Below are 25,152 nucleotides of genomic sequence, written 5' to 3' on the forward strand. Positions count from 1 at the left end.
ACATGAGATGTACAGGATTTTTACCTGTGATTTAGTCTTGACAAGGCTATGTAATTGGTTTACTAACGTCTCATAAGAAAGAAGCATGAGCGGTGAATGCAGTTGGCTTGAAACCAGCATGTGAGGGTTCGATTCCTTCCTTTCTTGTACTTGGACGAAGGCCGGTTCCTCGAAAGTACGGTATGGGGGAGGGCAGCCGTGGATTCATTCAACGTTTGTGGTAGTTAGTTCTGGTTGTAGGACTTTTCGTTTGGCCGAAAAGGCTTCTCAGATGATGAATATTAGTATGATTACGGCTACTATTGAGATTAGGGAGCCGATGGAGGAAATGGTGTTTCATAGTGTGTAGGCGTCGGGATAGTCCGAGTATCGTCGGGGTATTCCTGCTAGGCCTAGGAAGTGCTGGGGGAAGAACGTTAGGTTTACTCCTGTAAATATTACCCCGAAGTGGGCTTTTGCTCATGTTTGGTGTAGGGTAAACCCAGTGAGTAGTGGGAATCAGTGAGTAAATCCTGCTAGAATGGCAAAGACGGCGCCTATGGATAGGACGTAGTGGAAGTGGGCAACTACGTAGTACGTGTCGTGCAGGGCGATGTCTAGGGAAGAGTTTGCAAGAACGATTCCTGTTAATCCTCCGATGGTAAATAGGAAGATAAATCCTAGAGCTCATAGTATTGGGGGGGGTCTCATTTGATTGTTCCTCCGTGCAGGGTGGCTAGTCAGCTAAATACTTTGATTCCGGTAGGGATGGCAATGATTATAGTGGCTGATGTAAAGTAGGCTCGGGTATCAACGTCTATTCCTACTGTAAACATGTGGTGAGCTCAGACGATGAATCCTAGGAAGCCGATGGATAGTATGGCTCAGACTATTCCCATGTAGCCGAAGGGCTCCTTTTTGCCTGAGTAGTACGTGACTACGTGTGAGATGATTCCGAACCCCGGTAGGATCAGAATATAGACTTCTGGGTGTCCGAAGAATCAGAATAGGTGTTGGTACAGGATTGGGTCTCCTCCTCCAGCGGGGTCGAAGAATGTGGTGTTTAGGTTTCGATCAGTTAGTAATATTGTAATACCGGCGGCGAGTACGGGGAGTGATAGAAGGAGTAGGATGGCGGTAATTAGTACGGATCAGACAAATAGTGGGGTTTGGTATTGTGAGAGTGCGGGGGGTTTTATGTTGATGGCTGTGGTGATAAAGTTGATGGCCCCAAGGATGGAGGAGATACCGGCTAAGTGGAGTGAGAAGATAGCCAGGTCTACTGAAGCTCCGGCGTGGGCAAGGTCACCTGCTAGGGGAGGGTAGACAGTTCAGCCTGTGCCGGCGCCAGCTTCTACAGTGGATGAGGCTAGTAGGAGGAGGAATGATGGGGGGAGGAGTCAAAAGCTTATGTTGTTTATTCGCGGGAATGCTATGTCGGGGGCACCGATTATGAGGGGGACTAATCAGTTGCCGAATCCTCCGATCATGATGGGTATGACTATAAAGAAGATTATTACAAAGGCGTGAGCGGTAACGATTACATTGTAAATTTGGTCGTCGCCTAGGAGAGTTCCTGGTTGTCCTAGTTCTGCGCGGATTAATAGGCTGAGTGCGGTGCCGACTATTCCTGCTCATGCCCCGAAGATGAGGTACAGGGTGCCAATATCCTTATGGTTAGTGGAAAATAGTCATCGGTTGATGAAGGTGACGGGTAAGATGGCTGAGTGTTGAAGCGTTAGGCTGTAGTCCTTTTTACAGAGGTTTAATTCCTCTTCTTATCGGCTCTGTAGTGAAATTCATGTTGAGTTGCAAGCTCATCGATGCGCACTAGGGTGCGTCAGGGTCTTTGTAGGCAGAAGCCAATTGGTTTAGGCATTTAGCTGTTAACTAGAGTTTTGTGGGATCGAAGCCCATCTGTCTAGGGAGGCTTTAGCTTAATTAAAGCGTCTGACTTGCATTCAGAAGATACAGGTTAATATTCTGTAAGTCTTAATGTGCAGAAACTAAGAGGGTTTAACTCTTATTTAAGGCTTTGAAGGCCTTCGGTTTGGGGTGTTATCCTAAGTTTCTAGACAATGGCATGTATTATTGGGGACAGGGGAAGTAAGAGGATTGATAGTGAGGCAAGGACCGCAGTAGGTGTGCTTGGGGCTTTGCTAGTGTATCATTGTTTTATGTGGTTAGAGGAGTTGGGGGGAAGGGTAATTGTTGAGTGGTATGCGAGGCGTAGGTAGAAGAAGAGGCTGAGCAGTGATAGCATGGCAATTGCCATGGCTGCTGGTGTTATTTCCTGTTTAGTTAGTTCTTGGATGATAAGTCACTTTGGTATAAAGCCTGTTAATGGGGGGAGGCCTGCTAGGGATAAAAGTACTAGTATTAGGGTGGCGTTTAGCACTGGGGTTTTTGTTCATGAGGTTGTGATCATGGATAGGTTAAGGGCTTTGATTTTGTTAAGGGCTAGGAATACGGCTGATGTTATGATTGTGTATAGGTAGAAGGTAAGTAAGGCCAATTTGGGGCTGTAAACTAGGATGATGGCGATTCAGCCTAAGTGGGAGATGGACGAGAAGGCTAGGATTTTGCGTGTTTGTGTTTGGTTCAGTCCTATTCAGCCTCCTAGTGCTGTTGAGGCTAGGGCCATGGTGGTGAGTAGAGCTGGGTCGAGGGATTTGGATGTTAGTAGGAGCAGGGTTAGTGGGGGGAATTTTATGAGGGTCGAGAGTAGCAGGGCTGTTATTAGTGGCGATCCTTGTAGTACTTCTGGGAATCAGAAGTGAAATGGCACTAGGCCCAGTTTAATAGCGATTGCTGCTGTCAGTAGTAGACAGGAGGTTGGGTGGTTTATTTGTGTGATGTCTCATTGGCCGGTGACTCAGGCATTGGTTATGCTAGAGAATAGGACCAGGGCGGAAGCAGCTGCTTGGGTTAGGAAGTATTTCGTTGCGGCTTCTACTGCTCGTGGGTGGTGGGATTTGGCAATTAGGGGAATGATGGCTAGTGTGTTGATCTCCAGTCCTGTCCAGGCCAGAACTCAGTGGTTGCTGGAAATTGTGATTGTGGTGCCCAAGATGAGGCTGAAGGTTATGATTGGGGTCGCGTAAGGGTTCATTAGTAGAGGAGGGGGTTAAACCATCATTTTCGGGGTATGGGCCCGATAGCTTGATTAGCTGACTCTACTAGAAAATAATATAAGGGAAGTATGGAGAATTTTGATTTCTCTTGTGTGGGTTCAATTCCTACTTTTCTAAGGTCAACAGGAAATGAGAGGGCTGTTATACCTCTATGTTCACTTTATCATAGTGACCCTTTGTAGTTCAGGCACATTTCCTTATGTAAGGAGGTAGGCCTGCATAGCAGATAGGTATGCTGATGTGTCAGAGGCACAGAGCTAGTGTGAGGGGTAGGAAGTTTTTTCATAGTAGGTGCATTAGTTGGTCATATCGGAATCGTGGGTATGAAGCTCGGACCCATAAGAAACCAGAAGATAGTAGGAGGACTTTTGTGGCTAGGATGACGGGGAATAGTTCTGTGGGTGGCCCTAGGGCGCTTGGGTTTAGGAATATGATGGCTGTAAGTGTATTTATTAGCATAATGTTCGCATATTCAGCTAGGAAGAATAAGGCGAAGGGTCCTGCGGCGTATTCAACGTTAAACCCTGAGACTAGCTCAGATTCACCCTCTGTGAGGTCAAAAGGAGCTCGGTTTGTCTCTGCTAGGGTGGATACGTATCATATTATTGCTAGGGGTCATGAGGAGAAAATGAAGTATAGAGGCTCCTGTGCGACGGCAAAGGAGCTGAGTGTGTAGCTTCCGCTTAGTATGATTATTGATAGCAGGATTATGGCCAGTGTCACTTCGTATGAAATGGTCTGTGCTACTGCCCGTAGGGCTCCGATTAGTGCGTATTTTGAGTTCGAGGCTCAGCCTGATCATAGGACTGAGTAGACGGCTAGGCTTGACATGGCTATTAGGAAGAGAACTCCGAGGTTTAGATCTGCTAGGGGAAATGGGAGTGGTAGTGGTGCTCAAGTGGTGAGGGCTAGGACAAGGGCTAGTATTGGTATCAGAATGAATAGAAGTGGGGAAGAGGTAGAGGGTCGGATGGGCTCTTTGGTAAATAGTTTCAGTCCGTCCGCAAATGGTTGAAGTAGGCCAAAAGGCCCGACAACGTTAGGGCCTTTGCGGGATTGTATGTAGCTTAGGATTTTCCGTTCTACTAGGGTTAGGAAGGCTACGGCAATCAGGATTGGGATGATGTATAGGAGGGATATAACGAGGCAGCTTAGTGTTGTTATTTGAATCATGGGTGAAGCTAGGGAGAGGATTTGAACCTCTGGGGAAAGGGCTTAAGCCTTCTGCACTTGCCGGGCTCTGCCACTCTAGCTGGTCCTTTTCTAGGATTGAAAGTGGTGGGGGAAGGCCCTCTTCACGGTTTAGTTGGTTTCACTGCTTAGAGGGGGGGGGCGTGCTTGTGGTATTGGCCCCACTTTCCCGGTCCTTTCGTACTGGGGAGAGTGTGTCATAGATAGAAACCGACCTGGATTGCTCCGGTCTGAACTCAGATCACGTAGGACTGTTAATCGTTGAACAAACGAATCCTTAATAGCGGCTGCACCATTAGGATGTCCTGATCCAACATCGAGGTCGTAAACCCCCCTGTCGATATGGGCTCTTGAGGGGGATTGCGCTGTTATCCCTGGGGTAGCTTGGTCCATTAATCAATTATATTGGGTCTGGTCACTGTTAGCACTTTGAGGGGTAGCTCTAGGTAAAGAGGTATGGTCTTGTTTTTGGAGGATTTGTTCTCCTCCAAGGTCGCCCCAACCGAAAAATATCGACCAGGCTCTGCGATGGTAGTGGCCCCAGTGGGGTTGATTGAGGATTCGCGGTGGTCGTTGATTTTTAAGTTCCACAGGGTCTTCTCGTCTTATGTTCACATCCCCGCTTTTGCACGGGGAGATCAATTTCACTGATTATCTGTGAGAGACAGTTAAGACCTCGTTTAGCCATTCATACAAGTCTCGATTTATGGGACAATTGATTGCGCTATCTTTGCACGGTTAGGATACCGCGGCCGTTAAACCTAAGTCACCGGGCAGGCATCACCTTCAATACTTGTTTAATTTGCTGAAGGCTATGTTTTTGGTAAACAGTCGGGCCTTATTAATTTGCCGAGTTCCTTTCACAGATTTTAATCGCTCTTATAGGCGCTCCTGAGTCGGGTTAACAGGGTTAGTTAATACGTGGTCTTGTAGGGGTTTTTGTATCTGTCTAGGTCTGTTAATAATGTTTCTATGTAAGCTTGCGCCGTTAGAGGGGTGTGGCCCTGTACATGAGGGGCCTAGGATGATTCCTAGGATTGTTATGAGGATGGCAGCGGTTTTGGTGATAAGGGGTATGGTTATTGGGGGGGTTTTGGTTGGTGTGATGAAAGAGGTAATGATTATTCCTGCTGTAATGCTGCCTAGGGCGAGTCGGGTTAGGGGGGCGGTGATTAGTGGGTTGTTTTCGTTTATTGATACTATTGAGGGGATTCGGGTTTGTCCAGCTTGGACTAGGATGGTTATGCGGATGCTGTAGGTTGCGGTGAATGCTGTGGCTATAAGGGTTAGGAGTAGGGCTCAAGTATTTAGGTATGATGTGTTTAAGCTTTCGATGATGAGGTCTTTTGAGTAGAATCCGGCTAGGAATGGGGTTCCTATCAGCGCCAGGTTTCCGATGGTTAGGCAGGAAGTAGTGACTGGGAGTATTTTCTGTAGGCCTCCTATCTTTCGGATATCTTGTTCTCCGTTTAGGTTGTGGATGATAGACCCTGAGCATAGGAATAGTATGGCTTTAAAGAAGGCATGGGTTGAGATGTGTAGGAAGGCTAGTTGTGGGAGGTTTAGTCCGATAGTGACTATTATTAGTCCTAGTTGGCTGGATGTTGAGAAAGCAATGATTTTTTTGATGTCATTTTGGGTTAGGGCGCATGTGGCAGCGAATAGGGTTGATAGAGCACCTAGGCATAGGCAGGCAGTTAGGGCTGTCTGGTTGGTGGCTAGCAGGGGGTGCATGCGGATGAGCAGGAAGATTCCGGCTACTACTATGGTACTGGAGTGCGGTAGGGCTGATACTGGGGTGGGGCCTTCTATTGCTGCGGGCAGTCATGGGTGGAGTCCAAATTGGGCGGATTTTCCTGCGGCTGCGAGGATTAATCCTATGAGGGGGAGGATTGGGGTTTGGTGGGGGTGTACGGCTTGTTGGATCTCTCAGGTGTTGAATGTTGAAGCTAGTCATGCTATGCTCAGGATCAGTCCGATGTCTCCGATTCGGTTGTAGATTACGGCTCGTAGGGCGGCGGTGTTGGCATCTGCTCGGCCTTGTCATCAGCCGATGAGAAGGAAGGACATGATTCGTACTCCTTCCCAGCCTACGAATAGGAGGAATATGTTGTTTGCGGTTGTTAGGAGGAGTATGGCGACTAGGAATGTCAGTAGGTAGGTGAAAAATTTTGTTACGTATGGCTCTGAGGCCATGTATCATATGGCGAATTGTAGGATTGATCATGTTACAAATAGGGCGATTGGAAGAAATGTTATTGAGTATTGGTCTATTTTTAGGCTCAGGGGGATTTTAAAGTTTATAATGAATTTTCACTCCCAGTGGCAGGTGACAGATTCTACTCCCGAGTAGATGAATGCGGTTGTAGGGGCTAGGCTAATTAGGAATGCGGTTTTAACAGCGCGGGTGGTGGCTTGTGGGGTGTTTTTAAAGTTTTTAAATAGAAATGGCAGGATGATTGGGGTTAGGAGGATTGTCAGCGTGAGTAGTGTGAGGGAGTTGATTAGTAGTGTGGGGTTCACTACTTTTACTTGGATTTGCACCAAGATGGGTGGTTCCTAAGACCAGTGGATTGCTGTTATCCTTTAAAAGTAAGGGGGCTGAGGTTTTAGGCTCAGATGTAAGAGTTAGCAGCTCTTGTTGGTTAAACCCTCCCCTCGGCAGGTAAGAAGGTTTGAACTTCTATTCTTAGAATCACAGTCTAATGTTTGGTTTAAACTATACTTGCATGAGGGGATTCCGGAGATCAGTTCGGGTTTGAGGATTAGGAGGAATATTGGGATAATGTGGAGTGTTATGAGCAGGTGTTCTCGCGTGGTTGAGTTTTGCATAGATGTGATGTGGGAGGGGATTGAGCCTCGTTGGGTCATTAGTAGTATGAATAAGGTGTAGGAGGCGGTTAGTAGGGTTGCGATTCCTGTTAGGATGATCGTGAAGGCAGATCAGTTGAATAAGGTGATTATAATGGTTAGCTCTGCTATGAGGTTTGTTGTTGGGGGTAAGGCTATGTTTGTTAGATTGGCCAGCAATCATCAGGTAGCTATGAGTGGTAGGAGAGGTTGTAGGCCTCGTGTGAGTAGTAGAATTCGGCTGTGCGTACGTTCATAGTTTGTGTTGGCTAGGCAGAATAGTATGGAGGAAGTTAGTCCATGGGAAATTATTAGGATCATTGCCCCTGAGAATGATCAGTGGGTTTGGATTATTCCTGCGGCGATAACTAGGCCTATGTGGCTAACGGATGAATAAGCGATTAGTGATTTTAGGTCTGTCTGTCGTAGGCAGATTGAGCTAGTCATTAGGGCGCCTCATAGGGCCAGGGTTAGGAAGGGGTAGTGCAGGAGGTTGGACAGCGGGCCCATAAATAGAGTGACTCGTATAATTCCGTATCCTCCTAGCTTTAGTAGTAGGGCGGCGAGGAGTATTGAGCCTGCGATGGGTGCTTCTACGTGGGCTTTTGGCAGTCAGAGGTGTAGGCCGTATAGTGGGGCTTTTACTATGAATGCTATGAGCAGTGCTAGACCTGATAGTATTCCTGTCCATGAGGTGGATAGGGTTGGGTGGGTTAGTTGTAGGGTTGGCAGGTGCAGGGTGCCAATTTTCACGTATAGGTGTATGATTGTGATTAGCAGGGGTAGAGAGCTTACTGGCGTGTAGAATAGCAGGTAGATGCCAGCGCTTAGGCGTTCTGGTTGGTTCCCCCATCGGGTGATTAAGATTAGGGTGGGAATGAGGGTTGCTTCAAATGAGATGTAAAATAGTGCTAGTTCTGTGGTGGAAAAGGCTAGTAGGATGAATGGCTGGACTGCGACTAAGGTTGAGATAAAGATTCGTTTGCGTTGTAGGGGTTCTTGTTGCAGGTGGTTTTGGCTTGCTATGATTATGAGTGGGAGTAGTCAGCAGGATAGTACTAGGAGGGGGGATGAGATTTGGTCAATTCCTGTTCAGTTGGATAAAAATTTGTAGGGGTAGTAGGTTGGGATTAATCACTGTAGGCTTAGGGCAGCGATTAGGAGGCTGTATAAGGTGGTGTTAGTCCATAGAAATTTTGGTGGAGACAGCAGGGCTGTTGGAAGAAGTATGATTGTGGGTAGGATGATTTTTAGCATTGCAGGAGGTTTAGGTTGTGTAGATGGTCGGAGCCATGTGTGCGGGTGGAGGCTACTAGGATGGCCAGGCCTGTGCCCGCCTCACACGCTGAGAAGGTTAGCATGAGAATTGGTACCATGGTGAATGAGGAGACTTGGTTTTCGATGGATCATATTGATAGGCCTACGAATATCGATAATATTATGCTTTCAAGGCATAGTAGGGCGGATACTAGGTGGGTTCGGTGGAAGGCTAGTCCTAGTCCGCTGAAAATGAAGGCTGAGTAGAAGCTTAAATGTAGGGGCGACATAAGAAAGTTACAGGGTTGGCTGTAATCTGCTGGGTCGAAACCAGCTATCTTTTTGGTTAGACTAACTTTCTGTTATTCTGCTCATTCTAGGCCCCCTTGAATTCACTCGTAGGCCAGTCCGAGTGTTAGGAGAAGGAGGATCACTACAGTTCAGGTGAGGGTCATTAGGGGGGATTGGAGTTGGACGGCTCATGGCAGGGGGAGTAGGAGGGCGATTTCTAGGTCGAATAGGACGAACAGGATGGCTACTGAGGAAGAATCGGACTGAGAATGGTAATCGAGCAGATCCAAGTGGGTCGAATCCACATTCGTACGGTGAGAGTTTCTCTGAGTCGGGGTTTATTTGGGCGAGTCAGAAGTTTAATGCGGTTAGGGCGGCGCTTAGGATTGATGATAGGGCGAATATGAACATGAGTGCGTTCATTGCTCTCCTCTGGGTTTATACCAGATTCTAGAGATTGGAAGTCAATTGTAATTAATATACTAGAAGAGCAAGATCCTCATCAGTAGATGGTTATGTAGAGGAATAGTCAGATGACGTCTACGAAGTGTCAGTATCAGGCTGCTGCCTCGAATCCGAAGTGGTGGTCTGATGTAAAGTGGAACTTGATCAGTCGGAAGAGGCAGACGGTCAGGAAGGAGGATCCGATGATTACGTGGAGTCCGTGGAATCCAGTGGCAACGAAGAAGGTAGATCCGTAGACGCTATCGGCGATTGAGAATGGGGCTTCGTGGTATTCTATTGCTTGTAGGGCTGTGAAGTAGAATCCCAGGAGGATCGTTAGGGTTAGGGCGTGGATGGCGTGTTTTCGGTTTCCTTCTGTGATGCTGTGATGGGCTCACGTTACGGTAACGCCTGAGGCTAGTAGGATGGCTGTGTTTAGTAGGGGGACTTCTATCGGGTTGAGTGGTTTAATTCCTGTTGGGGGTCATTGGCCTCCTAGTTCTGGGGTTGGGGCCAGGCTCGAGTGGAAGAACGCTCAGAAGAACCCTAAGAAGAAGAATGCTTCGGATGTGATGAAAAGGATTATGCCGTATCGTAGGCCTTTTTGGACTGTGGGAGTGTGATGGCCTTGGAAGGTGCTTTCTCGTACAATGTCTCGTCATCATTGGAGTATTACTAGGAGTATTGAGATGAGGCCTAGGGTTAGTAGTATGGATGAGTTGTAGTGGAATCACATGATTAATCCTGAGGTTGTGAGTAGGGCGGCGGCTGCCCCGAAGATTGGTCAAGGGCTTGGGTCAACTATGTGGTATGAGTGTGCTTGGTGTGCCATTAGATGTTTTCTTGTAAGTATAGGCTTAGAAGGAGCACGAAGACGTAGGCCTGGATTATGGCTACTGCTACTTCTAGGATGGTTAGGAGTAGTAGGATGATTATTGTTAGGATGGATACTGCAGGAAGGGTGGGTATTAATGCAATGGAGGCTGTAGAGATGAGTTGGATGAGTAAGTGTCCTGCTGTAAGGTTGGCTGTAAGGCGGACTCCGAGGGCTAGGGGGCGGATTAGTAGGCTGGTTGTTTCGATCAGGATTAGTGCGGGGATTAGGGGTGTAGGGGTACCTTCGGGTAATAGGTGGGCTAAAGAGGCTGATGGTTGGTTTCGTAGGCCTGTTAGTAGTGTGGCGAGCCATAGTGGGAAGGCTAGGGCTATGTTCATAGATAGTTGGGTGGTTGGGGTGAATGTATATGGAAGGAGGCCTAGAAGGTTGATTGTAAGAAGTATGATTATTAGGGATGTAAATATTATGGCTCATTTGTGGCCATTTTTGTTGAGTGGGACTATTAGTTGTTTTGTGATTAGGTGAAGGAGTCATGTTTGGATAGTAGAAAGGCGGTTGTTGATTCATCGGTTGTTTGGGGACGGGAATAGTAGGGCTGGGAAGAGTAGGGATAGTAGGATTAAGGGGATGCCAAATAGATTGGGGCTGGAAAATTGGTCAAAGAAGCTTAGGTTCATGGTCAGGATCATGGTGTGGGTTTGGTAGTGAGGGAGGTCTTATTTGATGGGGGGTTGGTTGTGGTGAAGGCTAGTAGTTTTGGTTGGATGAGGAGTGCTAGGGTTAATCAGGTTATAATTATGATTGAAAATCATGGTGCGGGGTTAAGCTGTGGCATATCATTAAGGAGGGGGAAGTCCCTCTTTGGCTAGCTTAAAAGGCTAGTGCTGTTGCATAGCTTCTTAATGATTAGGATGATGATAGAAGGGACGATCAGGCCTCGAAATGTGGGAGTGGGGTTGATTCTACTACAATGGGTATGTAGCTGTGATTAGCCCCGCAAATTTCTGAGCATTGTCCGTAAAAAATCCCAGGCCGGGTGGTAATGAATGAAGTTTGGTTTAGTCGGCCTGGGATTGCGTCTGTTTTAACTCCGAGCGTTGGGACTGCTCAGGAGTGGAGTACGTCTCCTGCAGTAATGATCACGCGGATGGGGGATTCTATTGGGATAACTACGCGGTGGTCAACTTCTAGCAGTCGGAAGTGGCCGTTGGGTAAGTCTGGGGTGGGCACTATGTAGGAGTCGAATGATAGGTCTTTGAAGTCTGTGTATTCGTAGCTTCAGTATCATTGGTGGCCGATGGCTTTTAGGGTGAGGTCTGGTTCATCGATTTTGTCCATTATGTAGAGGATTTGTAGGGATGGGAGGGCGAGGAGTACCAGGACGATAGCAGGTAGGATTGTCCAGATCAGCTCTACTTCTTGGGCGTCTACAGCATTGGACGAGAGTTTTTCTGTTAGTATGTGGGCTAAAAGGTAGAGAACTAGGCTGCAGATAGCTAGGGCAACGATTAGGGCGTGGTCGTGGAATTCAACGAGTTCTTCTATGATGGGTGATGAGGCGTCTTGGAATCCTAGTTGGGAGTGGTTGGCCACATGAGATGTACAGGATTTTTACCTGTGATTTAGTCTTGACAAGGCTATGTAATTGGTTTACTAACGTCTCATAAGAAAGAAGCATGAGCGGTGAATGCAGTTGGCTTGAAACCAGCATGTGAGGGTTCGATTCCTTCCTTTCTTGTACTTGGACGAAGGCCGGTTCCTCGAAAGTACGGTATGGGGGAGGGCAGCCGTGGATTCATTCAACGTTTGTGGTAGTTAGTTCTGGTTGTAGGACTTTTCGTTTGGCCGAAAAGGCTTCTCAGATGATGAATATTAGTATGATTACGGCTACTATTGAGATTAGGGAGCCGATGGAGGAAATGGTGTTTCATAGTGTGTAGGCGTCGGGATAGTCCGAGTATCGTCGGGGTATTCCTGCTAGGCCTAGGAAGTGCTGGGGGAAGAACGTTAGGTTTACTCCTGTAAATATTACCCCGAAGTGGGCTTTTGCTCATGTTTGGTGTAGGGTAAACCCAGTGAGTAGTGGGAATCAGTGAGTAAATCCTGCTAGAATGGCAAAGACGGCGCCTATGGATAGGACGTAGTGGAAGTGGGCAACTACGTAGTACGTGTCGTGCAGGGCGATGTCTAGGGAAGAGTTTGCAAGAACGATTCCTGTTAATCCTCCGATGGTAAATAGGAAGATAAATCCTAGAGCTCATAGTATTGGGGGGGGTCTCATTTGATTGTTCCTCCGTGCAGGGTGGCTAGTCAGCTAAATACTTTGATTCCGGTAGGGATGGCAATGATTATAGTGGCTGATGTAAAGTAGGCTCGGGTATCAACGTCTATTCCTACTGTAAACATGTGGTGAGCTCAGACGATGAATCCTAGGAAGCCGATGGATAGTATGGCTCAGACTATTCCCATGTAGCCGAAGGGCTCCTTTTTGCCTGAGTAGTACGTGACTACGTGTGAGATGATTCCGAACCCCGGTAGGATCAGAATATAGACTTCTGGGTGTCCGAAGAATCAGAATAGGTGTTGGTACAGGATTGGGTCTCCTCCTCCAGCGGGGTCGAAGAATGTGGTGTTTAGGTTTCGATCAGTTAGTAATATTGTAATACCGGCGGCGAGTACGGGGAGTGATAGAAGGAGTAGGATGGCGGTAATTAGTACGGATCAGACAAATAGTGGGGTTTGGTATTGTGAGAGTGCGGGGGGTTTTATGTTGATGGCTGTGGTGATAAAGTTGATGGCCCCAAGGATGGAGGAGATACCGGCTAAGTGGAGTGAGAAGATAGCCAGGTCTACTGAAGCTCCGGCGTGGGCAAGGTCACCTGCTAGGGGAGGGTAGACAGTTCAGCCTGTGCCGGCGCCAGCTTCTACAGTGGATGAGGCTAGTAGGAGGAGGAATGTTGGGGGGAGGAGTCAAAAGCTTATGTTGTTTATTCGCGGGAATGCTATGTCGGGGGCACCGATTATGAGGGGGACTAATCAGTTGCCGAATCCTCCGATCATGATGGGTATGACTATAAAGAAGATTATTACAAAGGCGTGAGCGGTAACGATTACATTGTAAATTTGGTCGTCGCCTAGGAGAGTTCCTGGTTGTCCTAGTTCTGCGCGGATTAATAGGCTGAGTGCGGTGCCGACTATTCCTGCTCATGCCCCGAAGATGAGGTACAGGGTGCCAATATCCTTATGGTTAGTGGAAAATAGTCATCGGTTGATGAAGGTGACGGGTAAGATGGCTGAGTGTTGAAGCGTTAGGCTGTAGTCCTTTTTACAGAGGTTTAATTCCTCTTCTTATCGGCTCTGTAGTGAAATTCATGTTGAGTTGCAAGCTCATCGATGCGCACTAGGGTGCGTCAGGGTCTTTGTAGGCAGAAGCCAATTGGTTTAGGCATTTAGCTGTTAACTAGAGTTTTGTGGGATCGAAGCCCATCTGTCTAGGGAGGCTTTAGCTTAATTAAAGCGTCTGACTTGCATTCAGAAGATACAGGTTAATATTCTGTAAGTCTTAATGTGCAGAAACTAAGAGGGTTTAACTCTTATTTAAGGCTTTGAAGGCCTTCGGTTTGGGGTGTTATCCTAAGTTTCTAGACAATGGCATGTATTATTGGGGACAGGGGAAGTAAGAGGATTGATAGTGAGGCAAGGACCGCAGTAGGTGTGCTTGGGGCTTTGCTAGTGTATCATTGTTTTATGTGGTTAGAGGAGTTGGGGGGAAGGGTAATTGTTGAGTGGTATGCGAGGCGTAGGTAGAAGAAGAGGCTGAGCAGTGATAGCATGGCAATTGCCATGGCTGCTGGTGTTATTTCCTGTTTAGTTAGTTCTTGGATGATAAGTCACTTTGGTATAAAGCCTGTTAATGGGGGGAGGCCTGCTAGGGATAAAAGTACTAGTATTAGGGTGGCGTTTAGCACTGGGGTTTTTGTTCATGAGGTTGTGATCATGGATAGGTTAAGGGCTTTGATTTTGTTAAGGGCTAGGAATACGGCTGATGTTATGATTGTGTATAGGTAGAAGGTAAGTAAGGCCAATTTGGGGCTGTAAACTAGGATGATGGCGATTCAGCCTAAGTGGGAGATGGACGAGAAGGCTAGGATTTTGCGTGTTTGTGTTTGGTTCAGTCCTATTCAGCCTCCTAGTGCTGTTGAGGCTAGGGCCATGGTGGTGAGTAGAGCTGGGTCGAGGGATTTGGATGTTAGTAGGAGCAGGGTTAGTGGGGGGAATTTTATGAGGGTCGAGAGTAGCAGGGCTGTTATTAGTGGCGATCCTTGTAGTACTTCTGGGAATCAGAAGTGAAATGGCACTAGGCCCAGTTTAATAGCGATTGCTGCTGTCAGTAGTAGACAGGAGGTTGGGTGGTTTATTTGTGTGATGTCTCATTGGCCGGTGACTCAGGCATTGGTTATGCTAGAGAATAGGACCAGGGCGGAAGCAGCTGCTTGGGTTAGGAAGTATTTCGTTGCGGCTTCTACTGCTCGTGGGTGGTGGGATTTGGCAATTAGGGGAATGATGGCTAGTGTGTTGATCTCCAGTCCTGTCCAGGCCAGAACTCAGTGGTTGCTGGAAATTGTGATTGTGGTGCCCAAGATGAGGCTGAAGGTTATGATTGGGGTCGCGTAAGGGTTCATTAGTAGAGGAGGGGGTTAAACCATCATTTTCGGGGTATGGGCCCGATAGCTTGATTAGCTGACTCTACTAGAAAATAATATAAGGGAAGTATGGAGAATTTTGATTTCTCTTGTGTGGGTTCAATTCCTACTTTTCTAAGGTCAACAGGAAATGAGAGGGCTGTTATACCTCTATGTTCACTTTATCATAGTGACCCTTTGTAGTTCAGGCACATTTCCTTATGTAAGGAGGTAGGCCTGCATAGCAGATAGGTATGCTGATGTGTCAGAGGCACAGAGCTAGTGTGAGGGGTAGGAAGTTTTTTCATAGTAGGTGCATTAGTTGGTCATATCGGAATCGTGGGTATGAAGCTCGGACCCATAAGAAACCAGAAGATAGTAGGAGGACTTTTGTGGCTAGGATGACGGGGAATAGTTCTGTGGGTGGCCCTAGGGCGCTTGGGTTTAGGAATATGATGGCTGTAAGTGTATTTATTAGCATAATGTTCGCATATTCAGCTAGGAAGAATAAGGCGAAGGGTCCTGCGGCGTATTCAACGTTAAACCCTGAGACTAGCTCAGATTCACCCTCTGTGAGGTCAAAAGGAGCTCGGTTTGTCTCTGCTAGGGTGGATACGTATCATATTATTGCTAGGGGTCATGAGGAGAAAATGAAGTATAGAGGCTCCTGTGCGACGGCAAAGGAGCTGAGTGTGTAGCTTCCGCTTAGTATGATTATTGATAGCAGGATTATGGCCAGTGTCACTTCGTATGAAATGGTCTGTGCTACTGCCCGTAGGGCTCCGATTAGTGCGTATTTTGAGTTCGAGGCTCAGCCTGATCATAGGACTGAGTAGACGGCTAGGCTTGACATGGCTATTAGGAAGAGAACTCCGAGGTTTAGATCTGCTAGGGGAAATGGGAGTGGTAGTGGTGCTCAAGTGGTGAGGGCTAGGACAAGGGCTAGTATTGGTATCAGAATGAATAGAAGTGGGGAAGAGGTAGAGGGTCGGATGGGCTCTTTGGTAAATAGTTTCAGTCCGTCCGCAAATGGTTGAAGTAGGCCAAAAGGCCCGACAACGTTAGGGCCTTTGCGGGATTGTATGTAGCTTAGGATTTTCCGTTCTACTAGGGTTAGGAAGGCTACGGCAATCAGGATTGGGATGATGTATAGGAGGGATATAACGAGGCAGCTTAGTGTTGTTATTTGAATCATGGGTGAAGCTAGGGAGAGGATTTGAACCTCTGGGGAAAGGGCTTAAGCCTTCTGCACTTGCCGGGCTCTGCCACTCTAGCTGGTCCTTTTCTAGGATTGAAAGTGGTGGGGGAAGGCCCTCTTCACGGTTTAGTTGGTTTCACTGCTTAGAGGGGGGGGGGGCGTGCTTGTGGTATTGGCCCCACTTTCCCGGTCCTTTCGTACTGGGGAGAGTGTGTCATAGATAGAAACCGACCTGGATTGCTCCGGTCTGAACTCAGATCACGTAGGACTGTTAATCGTTGAACAAACGAACCCTTAATAGCGGCTGCACCATTAGGATGTCCTGATCCAACATCGAGGTCGTAAACCCCCCTGTCGATATGGGCTCTTGAGGGGGATTGCGCTGTTATCCCTGGGGTAGCTTGGTCCATTAATCAATTATATTGGGTCTGGTCACTGTTAGCACTTTGAGGGGTAGCTCTAGGTAAAGAGGTATGGTCTTGTTTTTGGAGGATTTGTTCTCCTCCAAGGTCGCCCCAACCGAAAAATATCGACCAGGCTCTGCGATGGTAGTGGCCCCAGTGGGGTTGATTGAGGATTCGCGGTGGTCGTTGATTTTTAAGTTCCACAGGGTCTTCTCGTCTTATGTTCACATCCCCGCTTTTGCACGGGGAGATCAATTTCACTGATTATCTGTGAGAGACAGTTAAGACCTCGTTTAGCCATTCATACAAGTCTCGATTTATGGTACAATTGATTGCGCTACCTTTGCACGGTTAGGATACCGAGGCTACTAGGATGGCCAGGCCTGTGCCCGCCTCACACGCTGAGAAGGTTAGCATGAGAATTGGTACCATGGTGAATGAGGAGACTTGGTTTTCGATGGATCATATTGATAGGCCTACGAATATCGATAATATTATGCTTTCAAGGCATAGTAGGGCGGATACTAGGTGGGTTCGGTGGAAGGCTAGTCCTAGTCCGCTGAAAATGAAGGCTGAGTAGAAGCTTAAATGTAGGGGCGACATAAGAAAGTTACAGGGTTGGCTGTAATCTGCTGGGTCGAAACCAGCTATCTTTTTGGTTAGACTAACTTTCTGTTATTCTGCTCATTCTAGGCCCCCTTGAATTCACTCGTAGGCCAGTCCGAGTGTTAGGAGAAGGAGGATCACTACAGTTCAGGTGAGGGTCATTAGGGGGGATTGGAGTTGGACGGCTCATGGCAGGGGGAGTAGGAGGGCGATTTCTAGGTTGAATAGGAAGAACAGGATGGCTACTGAGGAAGAATCGGACTGAGAATGGTAATCGAGCAGATCCAAGTGGGTCGAATCCACATTCGTACGGTGAGAGTTTCTCTGAGTCGGGGTTTATTTGGGCGAGTCAGAAGTTTAATGCGGTTAGGGCGGCGCTTAGGATTGATGATAGGGCGAATATGAACATGAGTGCGTTCATTGCTCTCCTCTGGGTTTATACCAGATTCTAGAGATTGGAAGTCAATTGTAATTAATATACTAGAAGAGCAAGATCCTCATCAGTAGATGGTTATGTAGAGGAATAGTCAGATGACGTCTACGAAGTGTCAGTATCAGGCTGCTGCCTCGAATCCGAAGTGGTGGTCTGATGTAAAGTGGAACTTGATCAGTCGGAAGAGGCAGACGGTCAGGAAGGAGGATCTGATGATTACGTGGAGTCCGTGGAATCCAGTGGCAACGAAGAAGGTAGATCCGTAGACGCTATCGGCGATTGAGAATGGGGCTTCGTGGTATTCTATTGCTTGTAGGGCTGTGAAGTAGAATCCCAGGAGGATCGTTAGGGTTAGGGCGTGGATGGCGTGTTTTCGGTTTCCTTCTGTGATGCTGTGATGGGCTCACGTTACGGTAACGCCTGAGGCTAGTAGGATGGCTGTGTTTAGTAGGGGGACTTCTATCGGGTTGAGTGGTTTAATTCCTGTTGGGGGTCATTGGCCTCCTAGTTCTGGGGTTGGGGCCAGGCTCGAGTGGAAGAACGCTCAGAAGAACCCTAAGAAGAAGAATGCTTCGGATGTGATGAAAAGGATTATGCCGTATCGTAGGCCTTTTTGGACTGTGGGAGTGTGATGGCCTTGGAAGGTGCTTTCTCGTACAATGTCTCGTCATCATTGGAGTATTACTAGGAGTATTGAGATGAGGCCTAGGGTTAGTAGTATGGATGAGTTGTAGTGGAATCACATGATTAATCCTGAGGTTGTGAGTAGGGCGGCGGCTGCCCCGAAGATTGGTCAAGGGCTTGGGTCAACTATGTGGTATGAGTGTGCTTGGTGTGCCATTAGATGTTTTCTTGTAAGTATAGGCTTAGAAGGAGCACGAAGACGTAGGCCTGGATTATGGCTACTGCTACTTCTAGGATGGTTAGGAGTAGTAGGATGATTATTGTTAGGATGGATACTGCAGGAAGGGTGGGTATTAATGCAATGGAGGCTGTAGAGACGAGTTGGATGAGTAAGTGTCCTGCTGTAAGGTTGGCTGTAAGGCGGACTCCGAGGGCTAGGGGGCGGATTAGTAGGCTGGTTGTTTCGATCAGGATTAGTGCGGGGATTAGGGGTGTAGGGGTACCTTCGGGTAATAGGTGGGCTAAAGAGGCTGATGGTTGGTTTCGTAGGCCTGTTAGTAGTGTGGCGAGCCATAGTGGGAAGGCTAGGGCTATGTTCATAGATAGTTGGGTGGTTGGGGTGAATGTATATGGAAGGAGGCCTAGAAGGTTGATTGTAAGAAGTATGATTATTAGGGATGTAAATATTATGGCTCATTTGTGGCCATTTTTGTTGAGTGGGACTATTAGTTGTTTTGTGATTAGGTGAAGGAGTCATGTTTGGATAGTAGAAAGGCGGTTGTTGATTCATCGGTTGTTTGGGGACGGGAATAGTAGGGCTGGGAAGAGTAGGGATAGTAGGATTAAGGGGATGCCAAATAGATTGGGGCTGGAAAATTGGTCAAAGAAGCTTAGGTTCATGGTCAGGATCATGGTGTGGGTTTGGTAGTGAGGGAGGTCTTATTTGATGGGGGGTTGGTTGTGGTGAAGGCTAGTAGTTTTGGTTGGATGAGGAGTGCTAGGGTTAATCAGGTTATAATTATGATTGAAAATCATGGTGCGGGGTTAAGCTGTGGCATATCATTAAGGAGGGGGAAGTCCCTCTTTGGCTAGCTTAAAAGGCGAGTGCTGTTGCATAGCTTCTTAATGATTAGGATGATGATAGAAGGGACGATCAGGCCTCGAAATGTGGGAGTGGGGTTGATTCTACTACAATGGGTATGTAGCTGTGATTAGCCCCGCAAATTTCTGAGCATTGTCCGTAAAAAATCCCAGGCCGGGTGGTAATGAATGAAGTTTGGTTTAGTCGGCCTGGGATTGCGTCTGTTTTAACTCCGAGCGTTGGGACTGCTCAGGAGTGGAGTACGTCTCCTGCAGTAATGATCACGCGGATGGGGGATTCTATTGGGATAACTACGCGGTGGTCAACTTCTAGCAGTCGGAAGTGGCCGTTGGGTAAGTCTGGGGTGGGCACTATGTAGGAGTCGAAGGATAGGTCTTTGAGGTCTGTGTATTCGTAGCTTCAGTATCATTGGTGGCCGATGGCTTTTAGGGTGAGGTCTGGTTCATCGATTTTGTCCATTATGTAGAGGATTTGTAGGGATGGGAGGGCGAGGAGTACCAGGACGATAGCAGGTAGGATTGTCCAGATCAGCTCTACTCCTTGGGCGTCTACAGCATTGGACGAGAGTTTTTCTGTTAGTATGTGGGCTAAAAGGTAGAGAACTAGGCTGCAGATAGCTAGGGCAACGATTAGGGCGTGGTCGTGGAATTCAACGAGTTCTTCTATGATGGGTGATGAGGCGTCTTGGAATCCTAGTTGGGAGTGGTTGGCCACATGAGATGTACAGGATTTTTACCTGTGATTTAGTCTTGACAAGGCTATGTAATTGGTTTACTAACGTCTCATAAGAAAGAAGCATGAGCGGTGAATGCAGTTGGCTTGAAACCAGCATGTGAGGGTTCGATTCCTTCCTTTCTTGTACTTGGACGAAGGCCGGTTCCTCGAAAGTATGGTATGGGGGAGGGCAGCCGTGGATTCATTCAACGTTTGTGGTAGTTAGTTCTGGTTGTAGGACTTTTCGTTTGGCCGAAAAGGCTTCTCAGATGATGAATATTAGTATGATTACGGCTACTATTGAGATTAGGGAGCCGATGGAGGAAATGGTGTTTCATAGTGTGTAGGCGTCGGGATAGTCCGAGTATCGTCGGGGTATTCCTGCTAGGCCTAGGAAGTGCTGGGGGAAGAACGTTAGGTTTACTCCTGTAAATATTACCCCGAAGTGGGCTTTTGCTCATGTTTGGTGTAGGGTAAACCCAGTGAGTAGTGGGAATCAGTGAGTAAATCCTGCTAGAATGGCAAAGACGGCGCCTATGGATAGGACGTAGTGGAAGTGGGCAACTACGTAGTACGTGTCGTGCAGGGCGATGTCTAGGGAAGAGTTTGCAAGAACGATTCCTGTTAATCCTCCGATGGTAAATAGGAAGATAAATCCTAGAGCTCATAGTATTGGGGGGGTCTCATTTGATTGTTCCTCCGTGCAGGGTGGCTAGTCAGCTAAATACTTTGATTCCGGTAGGGATGGCAATGATTATAGTGGCTGATGTAAAGTAGGCTCGGGTATCAACGTCTATTCCTACTGTAAACATGTGGTGAGCTCAGACGATGAATCCTAGGAAGCCGATGGATAGTATGGCTCAGACTATTCCCATGTAGCCGAAGGGCTCCTTTTTGCCTGAGTAGTACGTGACTACGTGTGAGATGATTCCAAACCCCGGTAGGATCAGAATATAGACTTCTGGGTGTCCGAAGAATCAGAATAGGTGTTGGTACAGGATTGGGTCTCCTCCTCCAGCGGGGTCGAAGAATGTGGTGTTTAGGTTTCGATCAGTTAGTAATATTGTAATACCGGCGGCGAGTACGGGGAGTGATAGAAGGAGTAGGATGGCGGTAATTAGTACGGATCAGACAAATAGTGGGGTTTGGTATTGTGAGAGTGCGGGGGGTTTTATGTTGATGGCTGTGGTGATAAAGTTGATGGCCCCAAGGATGGAGGAGATACCGGCTAAGTGGAGTGAGAAGATAGCCAGGTCTACTGAAGCTCCGGCGTGGGCAAGGTTACCTGCTAGGGGAGGGTAGACAGTTCAGCCTGTGCCGGCGCCAGCTTCTACAGTGGATGAGGCTAGTAGGAGGAGGAATGATGGGGGGAGGAGTCAAAAGCTTATGTTGTTTATTCGCGGGAATGCTATGTCGGGGGCACCGATTATGAGGGGGACTAATCAGTTGCCGAATCCTCCGATCATGATGGGTATGACTATAAAGAAGATTATTACAAAGGCGTGAGCGGTAACGATTACATTGTAAATTTGGTCGTCGCCTAGGAGAGTTCCTGGTTGTCCTAGTTCTGCGCGGATTAATAGGCTGAGTGCGGTGCCGACTATTCCTGCTCATGCCCCGAAGATGAGGTACAGGGTGCCAATATCCTTATGGTTAGTGGAAAATAGTCATCGGTTGATGAAGGTGACGGGTAAGATGGCTGAGTGTTGAAGCGTTAGGCTGTAGTCCTTTTTACAGAGGTTTAATTCCTCTTCTTATCGGCTCTGTAGTGAAATTCATGTTGAGTTGCAAGCTCATCGATGCGCACTAGGGTGCGTCAGGGTCTTTGTAGGCAGAAGCCAATTGGTTTAGGCATTTAGCTGTTAACTAGAGTTTTGTGGGATCGAAGCCCATCTGTCTAGGGAGGCTTTAGCTTAATTAAAGCGTCTGACTTGCATTCAGAAGATACAGGTTAATATTCTGTAAGTCTTAATGTGCAGAAACTAAGAGGGTTTAACTCTTATTTAAGGCTTTGAAGGCCTTCGGTTTGGGGTGTTATCCTAAGTTTCTAGACAATGGCATGTATTATTGGGGACAGGGGAAGTAAGAGGATTGATAGTGAGGCAAGGACCGCAGTAGGTGTGCTTGGGGCTTTGCTAGTGTATCATTGTTTTATGTGGTTAGAGGAGTTGGGGGGAAGGGTAATTGTTGAGTGGTATGCGAGGCGTAGGTAGAAGAAGAGGCTGAGCAGTGATAGCATGGCAATTGCCATGGCTGCTGGTGTTATTTCCTGTTTAGTTAGTTCTTGGATGATAAGTCACTTTGGTATAAAGCCTGTTAATGGGGGGAGGCCTGCTAGGGATAAAAGTACTAGTATTAGGGTGGCGTTTAGCACTGGGGTTTTTGTTCATGAGGTTGTGATCATGGATAGGTTAAGGGCTTTGATTTTGTTAAGGGCTAGGAATACGGCTGATGTTATGATTGTGTATAGGTAGAAGGTAAGTAAGGCCAATTTGGGGCTGTAAACTAGGATGATGGCGATTCAGCCTAAGTGGGAGATGGACGAGAAGGCTAGGATTTTGCGTGTTTGTGTTTGGTTCAGTCCTATTCAGCCTCCTAGTGCTGTTGAGGCTAGGGCCATGGCGGTGAGTAGAGCTGGGTCGAGGGATTTGGATGTTAGTAGGAGCAGGGTTAGTGGGGGGAATTTTATGAGGGTCGAGAGTAGCAGGGCTGTTATTAGTGGCGATCCTTGTAGTACTTCTGGGAATCAGAAGTGAAATGGCACTAGGCCCAGTTTAATAGCGATTGCTGCTGTCAGTAGTAGACAGGAGGTTGGGTGGTTTATTTGTGTGATGTCTCATTGGCCAGTGACTCAGGCATTGGTTATGCTAGAGAATAGGACCAGGGCGGAAGCAGCTGCTTGGGTTAGGAAGTATTTCGTTGCGGCTTCTACTGCTCGTGGGTGGTGGGATTTGGCAATTAGGGGAATGATGGCTAGTGCGTTGATCTCCAGTCCTGTCCAGGCCAGAACTCAGTGGTTGCTGGAAATTGTGATGGTGGTGCCCAAGATGAGGCTGAAGGTTATGATTGGGGTCACGTAAGGGTTCATTAGTAGAGGAGGGGGTTAAACCATCATTTTCGGGGTATGGGCCCGATAGCTTGATTAGCTGACTCTACTAGAAAATAATATAAGGGAAGTATGGAGAATTTTGATTTCTCTTGTGTGGGTTCAATTCCTACTTTTCTAAGGTCAACAGGAAATGAGAGGGCTGTTATACCTCTATGTTCACTTTATCATAGTGACCCTTTGTAGTTCAGGCACATTTCCTTATGTAAGGAGGTAGGCCTGCATAGCAGATAGGTATGCTGATGTGTCAGAGGCACAGAGCTAGTGTGAGGGGTAGGAAGTTTTTTCATAGTAGGTGCATTAGTTGGTCATATCGGAATCGTGGGTATGAAGCTCGGACCCATAAGAAACCAGAAGATAGTAGGAGGACTTTTGTGGCTAGGATGACGGGGAATAGTTCTGTGGGTGGCCCTAGGGCGCTTGGGTTTAGGAATATGATGGCTGTAAGTGTATTTATTAGCATAATGTTCGCATATTCAGCTAGGAAGAATAAGGCGAAGGGTCCTGCGGCGTATTCAACGTTAAACCCTGAGACTAGCTCAGATTCACCCTCTGTGAGGTCAAAAGGAGCTCGGTTTGTCTCTGCTAGGGTGGATACGTATCATATTATTGCTAGGGGTCATGAGGAGAAAATGAAGTATAGAGGCTCCTGTGCGACGGCAAAGGAGCTGAGTGTGTAGCTTCCGCTTAGTATGATTATTGATAGCAGGATTATGGCCAGTGTCACTTCGTATGAAATGGTCTGTGCTACTGCCCGTAGGGCTCCGATTAGTGCGTATTTTGAGTTCGAGGCTCAGCCTGATCATAGGACTGAGTAGACGGCTAGGCTTGACATGGCTATTAGGAAGAGAACTCCGAGGTTTAGATCTGCTAGGGGAAATGGGAGTGGTAGTGGTGCTCAAGTGGTGAGGGCTAGGACAAGGGCTAGTATTGGTATCAGAATGAATAGAAGTGGGGAAGAGGTAGAGGGTCGGATGGGCTCTTTGGTAAATAGTTTCAGTCCGTCCGCAAATGGTTGAAGTAGGCCAAAAGGCCCGACAACATTAGGGCCTTTGCGGGATTGTATGTAGCTTAGGATTTTCCGTTCTACTAGGGTTAGGAAGGCTACGGCAATCAGGATTGGGATGATGTATAGGAGGGATATAACGAGGCAGCTTAGTGTTGTTATTTGAATCATGGGTGAAGCTAGGGAGAGGATTTGAACCTCTGGGGAAAGGGCTTAAGCCTTCTGCACTTGCCGGGCTCTGCCACTCTAGCTGGTCCTTTTCTAGGATTGAAAGTGGTGGGGGAAGGCCCTCTTCACGGTTTAGTTGGTTTCACTGCTTAGAGCGGGGGGGGGGCGTGCTTGTGGTATTGGCCCCACTTTCCCGGTCCTTTCGTACTGGGGAGAGTGTGTCATAGATAGAAACCGACCTGGATTGCTCCGGTCTGAACTCAGATCACGTAGGACTGTTAATCGTTGAACAAACGAACCCTTAATAGCGGCTGCACCATTAGGATGTCCTGATCCAACATCGAGGTCGTAAACCCCCCTGTCGATATGGGCTCTTGAGGGGGATTGCGCTGTTATCCCTGGGGTAGCTTGGTCCATTAATCAATTATATTGGGTCTGGTCACTGTTAGCACTTTGAGGGGTAGCTCTAGGTAAAGAGGTATGGTCTTGTTTTTGGAGGATTTGTTCTCCTCCAAGGTCGCCCCAACCGAAAAATATCGACCAGGCTCTGCGATGGTAGTGGCCCCAGTGGGGTTGATTGAGGATTCGCGGTGGTCGTTGATTTTTAAGTTCCACAGGGTCTTCTCGTCTTATGTTCACATCCCCGCTTTTGCACGGGGAGATCAATTTCACTGATTATCTGTGAGAGACAGTTAAGACCTCGTTTAGCCATTCATACAAGTCTCGATTTATGGTACAATTGATTGCGCTACCTTTGCACGGTTAGGATACCGAGGCTACTAGGATGGCCAGGCCTGTGCCCGCCTCACACGCTGAGAAGGTTAGCATGAGAATTGGTACCATGGTGAATGAGGAGACTTGGTTTTCGATGGATCATATTGATAGGCCTACGAATATCGATAATATTATGCTTTCAAGGCATAGTAGGGCGGATACTAGGTGGGTTCGGTGGAAGGCTAGTCCTAGTCCGCTGAAAATGAAGGCTGAGTAGAAGCTTAAATGTAGGGGCGACATAAGAAAGTTACAGGGTTGGCTGTAATCTGCTGGGTCGAAACCAGCTATCTTTTTGGTTAGACTAACTTTCTGTTATTCTGCTCATTCTAGGCCCCCTTGAATTCACTCGTA

The sequence above is a fragment of the Anser brachyrhynchus genome, assembly GCF_964034855.1.
Source record: "Anser brachyrhynchus genome assembly, contig: SCAFFOLD_158, whole genome shotgun sequence".
NCBI classification, from domain to species: Eukaryota; Metazoa; Chordata; class Aves; order Anseriformes; family Anatidae; genus Anser; species Anser brachyrhynchus.